This window comes from Mustela putorius, unplaced genomic scaffold, assembly GCF_011764305.1.
Source record: "Mustela putorius furo isolate JIRA1106 unplaced genomic scaffold, ASM1176430v1.1 tig00003834_pilon_pilon_pilon, whole genome shotgun sequence".
Lineage (NCBI taxonomy): Eukaryota > Metazoa > Chordata > Mammalia > Carnivora > Mustelidae > Mustela > Mustela putorius.
In genome coordinates this window covers 102,360,958-102,371,140 of record NW_025421987.1, presented here as the reverse complement: position 1 = coordinate 102,371,140, position 10,183 = coordinate 102,360,958, and positions in this window count along the sequence as shown.

Below are 10,183 nucleotides of genomic sequence, written 5' to 3'. Positions count from 1 at the left end.
ATTTCTCATGCTCCCCAACTTTCTCTCTTTGTGCTGAGTCTCCTGAGATGGCTTATGCCAAACGCCCAGCAGAGCACCTGGCCCACAGCAGGGTCCCGGTCCGTTCTGGCTCTCTGCCATGCCCACTGCGATCCCTCCATGCTCTAGGCAGAGAGGCATGTCCTCCTCACCTGTCTGGTCCTCCCCTGTGCATCCCAAAGACCAACATCTGGCCACTTCGTACATTTCCCACTCATCTGACCTCACTCTTTGGAGCTAGCTGGCTGGCTGTTAGTTCAGCCTGTGCTGCATTTGTCCCCCAGTGGGTTGGTAGACTCTTGCCCTTCTGGGTTTCCTCGCCAGAGGGATCTCCCAAGTATGACTCCTGCTGGCTGTGCTGTCCCTTGCAGCTGGGGGCCAATGGTGAGGGCAGGGTTTAGAGACATAATGCTTGGTTTGAAGTTGAATGTTTTACTGTCTAGCTGAGTGATCTTGGGGGAAGTGACTTATCATTGCTGTGCCTCAGTTCTGACATCTGTTGAAAGACCCCTCCCCTAGAAGATAGATAGGATAACTAACCGCTTGTTTGCTTTTCTGTGAACCGCTGGCTTTTAGGCATAAATTAGGTTATTAATTGCTTATTAATTGCTCTTTTGCCCTTCTGTAACTGCTTGGCTTATAGAAATAATAGAAGACGCCATGATGGCACTCCTACCTTCCCCCTTCTTGTTCCCCCTCCCTGCCTCTCTCCTCCCGCGCGCGGGCCCTCAGAACCAATCAGCTTGTTCCCCCTTCCCGCCTCTCTCTTCGCGGGCACGCGCGGGTCCTTAGAGCCAATCAGCAAACTCCACATATGCCTTTTTCAAAAGTTCTAATTCAACCAATCAGTTGCGCCCCACCCAAAACTTGTTTGTACCTGTCTATAAAAACCCGGCACCACCCCAGCCGGGTGTGCTCAGCTAGCAGGAGCTGCTGACCACCCGCAGGCGCCTGCGTAACAATAAAGAACCTCTTGCTGATTGCATCCAATGGCAGTGTTGGATTCTTGGGTAAGGGGATCCGCGGGTCTTTCATGTAAAATGGGGACACTCTGACTACCTACCTTTTAAGGAAGTGAGAAGCAAAGGAGACGATGGATGAAGAGGGGCCTGACACAGAGTATACTCCAGACACACTGCTGTTTGAGCCAGTGGAGACTACTGAGTGAAGAAAAGGGAAGGGAGAGAGAGTGCTGGCCTGTGCCCCCTTCTGGGGCCTTAAGGTCAATCCAATGAGTTGAGGGGAGAAGTGCCCTGTGAGTGTATCATTAGGTATCATCATGGTTATCCTTCCTTAGCCCTCTCTGTCCTGCTTGATTTAATCCATTATTCAGTATGTTTCAGAGTTTCTTTTTGTCTGGGGTGCTATCACTTGGGATGTATAAAGCAAAGAGAGTAACAGAGAAGGGTGTATGAAGAAAAGTGGAGGATCTGTGTGGCTGGAAATCAGTGAGGGCTTCCTGGAGGAAGTGAGGCTCCAGCTGGATCTTAATAACAGCCTGGATCTGACTGGTGAGGAGGAGGTAAGGGGAGGGAAAAGGCAACAAAAGAGTACTGAGGAAGGAGCAGACTTCTTAATAACTGAAAGGGAGAGAGATGTAAGCACTCTACAAATCCTGATTGGGCTTGCTTCATTCCCTAGCTTTAAAGAATAGCAGTGGAGATCCAGGAGCTATCCCAAAGAGCCTCCAGGAGCACAGAGAAGAAGCAGGCAGTGGGGAACTACCTAGGAGCTGTGTGTGTATACAGTGGTGCTGGTTGGCAGAGTGAGCAATCCTGGGGTGGAAGGAGGGAGGACAGTGAAGGAGCAGGAGGCTGGCTGAGGACAAAGCAAAAGCTGGCGCCTTGCACCCCCCGCTTCACCCGCTCCCCTCCATATGTGTAGCATTCCTCAGGCACCCCTGACTGCCATAAAACGATAAATAGTTAACTTGCAGAGATCACAGTCCTGCAAGGTAGGAGTCTCCCCTGGTTTGCAAATGTCCTTGAGATTTACAACAAAGAAGTTACCTTATCAATAGCCCTAATGTCACCCTCCCCTCCATGAAAAACCGAAGGAGGCGGAGGTAGAAGGAAAAGTAAATACTTCTAAACCTAAATCTCATTAACAGGGATGCTTGATAGCAGGAATGTAACATTCCACCAGGAGACTCCCAATTGTGTTCAAACTATCAATCAATCAGCTCAGCCCCACCCGAAACTTGTTTGTATCTGTCTATAAAAATCCTGCACCGACCCAGCTCCGGACCTCTCGGCGTTATCGGCAATGAGCGCCAAGTGCTGCAGAGGTCCAGGTTCGAACCTGCAATAAACGACCCTTGCTGATTGGCTTTGACTCACGTCTCTGGTGGTCTTTTAAGGTGGGGGTAATATTCAATTGGCATTTCAACAGGAGCTAGCCAAAGGCCCCCAGGGTGAGCTGTGGGAGAGGAGAGCTTGGAGGAGCTAGGGAACAAATGTGCCTTTCATTCTTCAATGGATCAGTCTGCTCCATGGGGATAAATTAGAGCTCAGGGAGCCATCTCCATGAAGTGATTCATCGATTGCCCACGATCCTTATAATCGCCCTGCATGGTGGACAGTCCTGTCCCTTCATCACAGAGAGGTCAAGCTGCTTGCCGGATGTCCCCAGTTGTCGGGGCAGCAGAGCTTCCTTGGGGCGAAGGGGTTGGAGCAGAGAGCCCAAGGAACAGACTCTGAGGCTCTGAGCATCCCCCAAAAGATGCTCCTTGCAAGAAGCTGGGGCAGAGTGTGCCTTCCAGCCTCATCCCCACCCTCTTTGCAGGGCTCCCGCACCCAGGGACTTGAGTGTCCCAGCATGGGCCCGACAGCCACATACTCCTCCCTCATGCTTATAAAGAAAACCTTCCTCATCTGACATCACACCTCTGCTTCTCTTCTAAAGGGCTCATTTTATTTTGGTGACTTGTAAAAAAATATTCCCTTTCCTGTGTTCAAATATGTTTCTGGAGTTATTTTATGGAGAACGACCCCACTCCGATCCCTGAGCTGTCGCGGTGCCATCTGTGAGGTTAATGTCTGAAGGGATGAAAGGGGCCCAGCAAAGCTGCCTTCCTGTGTCGGCTGTGTTGAGGAGTGAGAGGCATTGTCAAGAGGCCTCGGGGGCTGAGGGGCAACAGGGTCCACTGAGGATGCTCTTCTTTGATGCATTCATGAATATGCAGATGACACACTGTGTCTACAAGCTGCAAACTCTTCCACCCACTTCGTGGGGTTTGTCTGGGGATTTAGTTCTGTCCAGGAAATGCCTCTGCAGAGTTGGTCAGTCACCTTTCATGGACACATGATAATTGTTTCTGCAGATTGGGACACACACTCCATGGGAGGTCTTTTCTACCCTTCCTAACCCTTTCCTTCTCTTCTTACCCTCCCCTTCCCTTCCTTCTCTCTCACTCTTTTTTGCTTTCCTAGCTGTTTCGTTGCGGACAATTTTTTTTTTTTAAAGATTTTTATTTATTTGTTAGAGAGAGAGATACAGAGCACAAGCACAGGCAGACAGAGGGACAGGCTAGAGGCAGAGGGAGAAGCAGGCTCCCTGCCAAGCAAGGAGCCCAATGTGGGACTCCATCCCAGGAGGCTGGGATCATGACCCGAGCCGAAGGCAGCCACTTAACCAACTGAGCCACCCAGGCGTCCCTCGTTGCGGACAATTTTAAATGTACAGAAACATAGAGAGAATTGTATATGGAACTCCTGTGGATTCACCACCAGCTTCAACAATTATTAGCCCGTGGCTAATCCTGTTTCATCTATATTCCCACCTGCCCCCCCTCCCATTTTCAAAATTATTTTGAAGCAAAGACCACATATGTCCATTTCATTTCATTTGAAAGCATTTTGAGAAGAATCTCTAAAAGATATTCTCACTAAAAACCATCACACAACACCATTATCACAACTAAAAACCAATAATACAATTCCTTAATATCATCAAATATCCAGAAAGTGTTCACTTATTTCATATATTTTTTAAGTCTGTTTGAATAAAGATCCAAACAAGTTTCATACATTGCCATTGGTCAGTATATATCTTTTTTTCATGGCTGATCTTCTCATTTAAAACTATAAATATCAGGGCGTCTGGGAGGTTCAGTCAGTTGAGCATCTGACTCTTGATCTCGGCTCAGATCTTGATCTCAGGGTGGTGAGTTCAAGCTCACACTGGGCTCTGTGCTGGGTATGGAGCCTGCTTTAAAATTTTTTTAAAAAATATAAACATAAATATATTATGTAGTCATGCTTTCCCTTTCTTAGATAAACAGTGGCTTATTATATCTTTTTTTTAATAGATTGTATTTATTTATTTATTTATTTGAGAGACAGAAAGAGCTGGGGAGGAGCAGAGGGAGAAGGACAAGCAGACTCCACCCTAAGCACAGAGCCTGATGTGGGGATCTATCTCAGGACCCTGAGATCATGACCTGAGCAGAAACAAGAAATGGAAACTTAGCTGACTGCGTCACCAAGATGCCTCTATCCTTTTTTTTTTTTTTTTAAACTTAAAATCAATCACGGTATTAAAGGGAGAGCTTCCTCCTTCCCTTCTCTGATGGCACAGTGCTCCATCGTATGGTCGAGCCACAGCGTCTGGAACCCATCCCCTGCTCATGGTTGTTCCCAGTCTTTTGCTGCAACAAAGAGTGCTGCTATGAACAGGTTAAGTCTTTTTCTATTTTTGTGAGTGTGTCTTTGGGATAGATTCTGAGAGGTGGGATTGCTGTGGCAAAGGACAAATTCTTGAAGTGCTCTTGCTAGATGTTGCTAGATTTCCTCCCTGAGCTCGAAACATTTCTCCAGCATCGACATGTGGAAGTGTCTGTTTCCTCACTAATGGATTGTGTGGTCAAAAGCTTGGCTTTTTGCTGGTTGAAAAAGTGTATCTCAGAGCAGTTTGCCTTTGCTTTTGGGGAGGGTTTCGATGCCACAGACTGAGCAGTCCTTTCCTTATTTGGGTCAGTACTGTAAAAGCCCCAGGCGATCCCCTGTGTCCTGTGAGTGGCCATCAGACTAGGGTGAACTGCTGAGCACACATGGGACTTCTGGGTTTGTTTTATTAAATTGTGTTTGTAAAGCCCATCTGCAGTCCTTACTCCTCCTGCATGTTACCTCATGGGAGTGACGGCTCCGTGTAACATGCTACCAGAAACGGTGTATGAAGCTCAGGGCCCCAAGGAGAGCAGGGTCTCCCAGGGTCTGGAAAGATGGCAGGGGCCCTATGGGCAGTCAGAGACGTCTGCCATCTTGGGAGGCTTCCCACGGAGTGATGGTAAGGCCCAGTTTTAGCGAGGGGGGTCACTATCCTGTGCCTTCCTGCTATTCCAGCTGCAGGGTGGTAGGACAGCTCCCCTGGCTTGCTGCCAGATGACGAGAACACCTTGGAAAGGGTGGTAGAGAAGAGGAAGACTGGCAAGGGTTTTGCCTACAGTGAGGAGGTGGTCCAGCAAGCAGAGCCAGGATGAGCAATGGGGAGATCTTGTGGGTTGTGGTGGTTTCATGAACAAAGCACCTTCGACTTTATCACTCCAGACCAGCTCTGCAGTCTTCCTTCCTTTCTACAAAGATATCTAGGTCCCAACTTTTCCATGCTCTGGCCCCTTAGACATCTATTTGCAAGGAGAATGCCTCTTGCAATGTGAAGCCTGGATCCTGTGGAATGTTGTGATTGCTGTGTGACTGTTGTGATGTGGGAGCGGGACGATCACCTGTAACTGGTGGAAGTTCCAAGGCTGTGCCGGGGTGGTGATTGTGCTGGAGGTCCCTGGACCTGATGGCCCTCTCCAGGGGTGGAGACCTTCTGGAGTGGAGGCCCAACCCAGACGGTAGGACCAGGAGTATTGTGGTGAAGTTACAGCCACCCGACGGGACAACTTCCAGGACATTGGTTCAGCTGGAAGATAGCATCTTGTACAGTGGCGTAGCTGGTAGGAAATGAGAAGAGGTCCTCTCTGATCTTTAGTCTGATTTCAGTCTTTAAATGGCCATTTCATCTGAGGAGCAATATGGTACACATAAAGACTGGAGATGTCATGATTCCATGCTTTGCTGAGTCATGATGGTGATGTGGGGTTTTTTGATCAGAAATTATACTAAAGGAATTCTAAGTGAGATGGCATTAGCAATTAGGTTATACCAGAGTCATTAAAAGGTGAGAAAGGGGTCAGTATAATTTATCTGCCTACTGCTAGCCAGCCAGCATACCTCCCTTGGGACAGGCCTATAAAAGGACTGAAGTGGGAGGTGGGGGCAGGTTATTCAAGAAGGTGGGCAGCTAGGAGCAGCCACTGCCATTTCAGATAGAAGATGAAGTATTGGCTGATTCTTTTTTTTTTTCTTTTTTTTTAAGATTTTATTTATTTTTTTGACAGAGAAGTAGGCAGAGGAGCAGGCAGAGGGAGAAGGAGAAGCAGGCTTCCCACTGAGCAGGGAGCCTGATATGGGACTCCATCCCAGGATTCTGGGATCATGACCTGAGCTGAAGGCAGACGCTTAACCAACTGAGCTACCTTGGTTCCCCACCCACACTGGCTGATTCTTAACCTACATGCATTTGCTTTGATCCAGGAAGCCCAGGTTTCTTGTTTGTTTATCACTTTTCCTGCACAGTCTTGAGGTACTTTGGAGGTTGAAACTTAAACAGGAGATTTATTTTGTGTTTTGACTTTGGATGATAAGGCTTAAAATATTTTGGGCCCTAATGAATTTGAAAAAAAAAAAAAGTGAACTCTATACATTTATAACTTTTCCCCCTTCCCTGCCTTTTTAAGGAAGATGGTGGTTTTGTGAACTTTACCCTGGGTCTTCTCACAAGCTGATCAGAGGTGCTAGGTGAAGGGGTGGTTTGGAGGCGGCCCCGACAGGTTGACTTAGTGGACAGAGAAGGAGCAAGCAGATGCCCTTGGAAGAAGAAGGGAGAGAGAAAAGAGCAAGGGGTAGGAGGGGTGGGTTAGGAGATGAGTCCTCGCAGAGCTGAGGGCTTTCAGAAGTAATTGTTAGGACTGTTATGCACTTTGTGCTGATTATAGCACCCTGGGCAGGATATAACTCCACTGGGTCTCGGTTTTCAGAAGAAAATGAGCTTTAGAGAGGTTCTGTGATTTGCTTGAAGTCACATGGTTGGATGTCAGGGCTGGGGACTGAATGCATGTCTCGCTCTGTTTGACCCAAAGCCAAAGTCTTAACCAGCTACTGTTTCCCGAATGAGGCAAAGATCTATGGGGGCCTTGGCCTGCTGGATCTGCTAGGTAAACCCTCAGAGGAAAATCCCAGAGAGAAAATACGTCTCCTTAAGTCATCATCAATATGGAAGCAGAACTTGAATTCCCATGTGAAATGAAAGCAGAAAAAAAATCTATAAACAGTTAAAGATTAATGCACCTTAGTGAGGCTCTGGCCAGATTTAAAAAGAACAAATCTTGCCAGACCAAAGTTTTTGTGTTCTTGGGGCAGAATTATACAATGAGGGATGGAAGGGAGGCAGCTAGTCAAACACACATCGATTTCCAGGAACCACATGACCGGCCCTCTGAGGACGGCCTAGAGAGCAATACAGAGAAGGGCAAGGGAGAGGTGGCCTCCCAGGGAAGGATGACAGGGTGGGGCGGGCAGGCCAAGATCCCCAATCACCTCAGGGCTGGCCTCAAGGCTTCCATCTAGCACCTGTTCCCTTAGAAGCACTGGAGGGTAAATAGGCTTTTTAGGAACTGGTGGAAGATCTGTGCTTCCAAAAGGAGAAGAAATAGGCCAGGAGCTCATTGATTTAGGGACAAAAAACCCATTCCAAATTGTATTATAATAATCTTTGTGAAGACCCTTCTCATCTGTGAGCTTCTTTTGTGGTCTGCCCTGCCCACTGACCCTGGACTGACAGAATCCAGTGCAATAACACACCTGGATTTTAGAGTCAGACTGCTCTTGAATCCTGGGCTCACCATTTCCTAGCTGTGTGATCTTGGGCAAGTCACTTGATGTCTCTGAGCCATCACCTTGTAGTGTAATTTTAAGGATTCGAGAACATACTTCTTCAATAAATTCTAGTTTCCTTCTCTTCTTTGTCATCAGAGGCCTTTGACCATCTGACCTCAATGTCTTAATGTCTTTTCTGCCCCATCTGTACCCTTTCCCCCTGCAGTCCAGTTGACCCATGTCATCTTCCTTCTGTGGCACTGGTGGCTTTGTCTCCTAAACTCTCCCAGCCCAGCCTTATTCCCCTAGGTTTCCTGGCACAAATAATCTCCTTCTTCCCTTCTCCTGGATTCTGAGAGATTCTGGGCTCTCCTAGTCATGTAGTTTTGTCCACACTGCTCAGGTGGACAGAGCTCTTTCTCATGTGCACACACTTCCTATGCCTGTTTGGGCTCCCCCAGTGAGCCTGTCGATGATCTGGAGCCAGAGACTGGGTCTTAAATTCCTTCCATGTTCCTCACAGCCCCTGGTCATGGCCTGCACACCTCAGAACATGAGCCCAGTGGATCCTCACCAGAAGAACTAGGGCAAGTGTCAAAGCTGCGCGTTAATGGGTCCTTTCAGCAAACACTTCCTGAGAACCTGGCAGGTGCCTAGAACTGGGCTAGATGCTGAGGTCTCCACTCTGATGAAAATACGATCAAGGGGAGACAGTGTAGCGATTAGAGGCTTGTACTGAGTGCTTCTGGGGCATGCTGGCGGTTGAGCATAAGGCCAAAGTTTAGAAGGATGAGTAGGGATTTGCCTGATCGTGGATATAGAAGACACTCCCAAGAGGGAGTGACACATGCAAAACCAGGGAACTGGAGGAAAGCCTGGCGTCTTCAAGGAAAGTGGGGAAATCCAGTGTGGCAACAGCATGGCTGAGGGGGAGTCATGGGGGCAGAAGGGACGGCCTGGTCTGACACAGTGCAAGAAAATGTGGAGAAACAAGAAGGGCCAGGCCATGAAGAACACCTGCTCTAACAAGCCATTTGTATTCTACTTTGTAGGAAATGGGGAACCATGGACAAGTGTCAGGGCAGGAATGCCACCACAAAGGAAAAAGGAGCTATGATGGTAATAGGCCCAGGAAGGAGCCTTTGGGCAAGCCTGCTAGGGAGCCAGTCCCCAGCCAGCCCCGAGGAACAGAGTGTGTGGGGTGGGTGTAGATGGGCAGGAGGGAGACCCATTCTGCCTGACAGGACATTGCAAGAGCTGCTCGGCTGCTAGCACAGTTGTCCTGGTATGAGAGTAGGATGTGAAAGCCATCTGCCCACCCCCCCATAAATCCACCACTCATCCAGATGATCTGCTTTTATCCACCCATAGAACATACCAGGAACAATGTGTGCCTGAAATGACTGTGTCTCTCTGGGGTGAGTCCCTGAAATTCATTATCACACATTATCTATAGAAATGAAGAGATGGATATTGTTTTGGTTTGTATAAAAGGTAATGAAGGTGACTCCCTGCAAAGGAATAGAGAAATGAGAATTTCAGTAGCTCTATGAGTCTCCTTAAAAAGAAAAAAATCAATTTACTTAAAAAAAAAAAAAGATCTACAATCCGGTAACATCGATTAGAATAAAAAGTACACATAGCATTTGACCCAGCAATACAACTCCTGGGAATCTGTCCCACAAAAGCACTGGTTTTTAAGGGCTTATGGAGAAGGGTATTTGTTGTAGTGTTGACTCTGTTACAAAAAAACTGGGGAAAAACTTTAGATAAGAACTTCCTAAACTACACCTCTGAGTACCATGGTCCACATGTTATTAAGTGTATATGCGTAAGAAGATTGTGTGTGGAAACATGCTTCAAAAACACTGATACAAAGTTAGGCAGATGTGTTTATCAGGGGCTTCTCAGAGCTAATAAGATGCTTATTAGGTATTATTTTCTGGAATATTTACTGATCCAGGAGTTGTCTAGGGATGAAGAGCAATGATCAAGACAAATTCTTGCTTTTGGGGAGCTGGGAGTCACCACTGAATCCGTCATTTCCAGAGTGATGAAATTCTCTTACAAGAGGAGGGCAGGGAGTTGAGACTATGGGTGCAGTGGACAAGTCTCATTTCCCAGAAAGGGCAGGGAGAGGGGGAGAATGGGAGAAGAAAGGGGAATCAGCCCAGAGAAGGGACACAGAGAGATGGCACACATAGGGCGGGACGCACAGGCAAAGTGCTGACAGAAGGAGAGGT